Source organism: Arachis ipaensis, chromosome B3, assembly GCF_059453495.1.
Source record: "Arachis ipaensis isolate K30076 ecotype BB chromosome B3, ASM5945349v1, whole genome shotgun sequence".
NCBI lineage: Eukaryota > Viridiplantae > Streptophyta > Magnoliopsida > Fabales > Fabaceae > Arachis > Arachis ipaensis.
The window spans coordinates 61,484,040-61,486,072 of NC_142438.1; the positions used below are offsets into that span (position 1 = coordinate 61,484,040).

A 2,033-nucleotide genomic window follows, 5' to 3' on the forward strand; every position below is an offset into this window, starting at 1 on the left:
AGCCTCAGATTCCTTTGGTTCCTCAAAGGGAAACTCCTTTCTGTCCAGAGGACGTCCCATGAGGCTTTTCTCACTGGGACTCACGTCCTCCTCACTCTCTCCAGGTTCAGCCATGTTGGTAATGGTTATAGCCTTACACTATCTCTTGGGTTCTTCTGTATTGCTTAGGAGAGTACTGGGAGGAATTTCAGTAATCTTCTTACTCATCTGACCCACCTGTGCCTCCAAATTTCTAATGGAGGACCTTGTTTCCTTCATGAAACTTAATGTGGTCTTAGATAGATCAGAGACTATGGTTGCCAGGCCAGAATGGCTCTGTTCAGAATTCTCTGTCTGTTGCTGAGAAGATGATAGAAAAGGCTTGCTATTGCTAAACCTGTTTCTTCTACCATTATTATTGAAGCCTTGTTGAGGCTTCTGTTGGTCCTTCCATGAGAAATTTGGATGATTTCTCCATGAAGGATTATAGGTGTTTCCATAGGGTTCTCCCATGTAATTCACCTCTGCCATTGCAGGGTTCTCAGGATCATAAGTTTCTTCTTCAGAAGATTATTCTTTAGTACTGTTGGATGCAGCTTGCAATCCATTCAAACTCTGAGAAATCATATTGACTTGCTGAGTCAATATTTTGTTCTGAGCCAATATGGCATTTGGAGTATCAATTTCAAGAACTCCCTTCTTTTGAGGCGTCCCATTGTTCACAAGATTCCTCTCAAAGGTGTACATGAACTGGTTATTTGTAACCATTTCAATGTGTTTCTGAGCTTCTGCAAGGGTTTTCAGATGAAGAGATCCTCCTGCAGAATGGTCCAATGACATTTTTTACAACTCAGATAGACCATCATAGAATATACATATGATGCTCCATTCTGGAAGCATGTCAGTAGGACACCTTTTGATTAGTTGCTTATATCTTTCCCAAGCTTCATAGAGGGATTCTCCTTCCTTCTGTCTGAAGGTTTGGATTTCCACTCTAAGCTTGCTCATCTTTTGAGGTGGAAAGAATTTGGCCAGAAAAGTACTGACCAGCTTATCCCAAGAGTTCAGGCTATCCTTAGGTTGTGAATCCAACCATGTTCTAGCTCTGTCTCTTACAACAAAAGGGAAAAGTATAAGCCTGTAGACCTCGGGCTCAACCCCATGAGTCTTAACAGTGTTACAGATTTGTAAGAACTCAGCTAAAAACTGATGAGGGTCTTTCAATGGAAGTCCATGATACTTACAATTCTGCTGCATTAGAGAAACTAATTGAGGCTTGAGCTCAAAGTTGTTTGCTCCAATTGTAGGAATAAAGATGTTCCTTCCACAGAAGTGAGAAGAGGGTGCAATAAAGTCACCAAGCATCTTCCTTGCATCTCCACCATTGTTATTGGGTTCGGCCATGTTTCCTTCTTTTTCAAAAATTTCTGTCAGGTCCTCTCCAGAGGGTTGTGCTTTAGCTTCTCTTAGTTTTCCTCTTAAGAGTCCATTCAGGTTCAGGATCAGCTTCAATAAGGATGTCTTTATCCCTGTTCCTGCTCATATGAAAAAGAAGAGAACAGAAAAGAAGAGGAATCATTTATGTCACAGTATAGAGATTCCTTTATGTGAATAGTGATGCGTGAGCATCTTGTCTATCTTTTTCTAGTGAATTTGCATCTAATTTGTTGAGTTTAATTAAGAATTAATTATATTTTAGCCACTATGGATGCTATTTTGAGTTTTGTGCAAAATTATTTATTTTAGGTAGCATTCGGATGGATTTGATGAAGTTTCTGCAGAGAAAGAGAAGAACCCAAGGAGATGACCAGCGAATACCGACGCGGACGCATGGCTCACGCGACCGCGCGGAATGGAGAAAATCACAATGATGCGATCGCGTACCTGACGCGAACGCGTGGACTGGAATCTGCACAAATGACGCAAACGCGTGGACGACGCGGACGCGTCACATGAGCAATCTGCAGAATTGACAGAAAATGCTGGGGGCAATTTCTACGCTGTTCTGACCCAGTTTCTAGCCCAGAAAACACAGATTAGAAGCTGCAGAATGG

General features: G+C 41.8%; 1 non-coding gene across 1 annotated transcript; it reads left to right on the forward strand.

Moving 5' to 3' along the window:
* Nucleotides 1–873: 873 nt before the first annotated feature.
* LOC148570840 (small nucleolar RNA R71) lies at nt 874–981 on the forward strand. The gene has a single exon (XR_015908777.1). It is a non-coding gene; the product is annotated as a small nucleolar RNA R71 (small nucleolar RNA).
* The last annotated feature ends 1,052 nt before the right edge of the window (nt 982–2,033 follow it).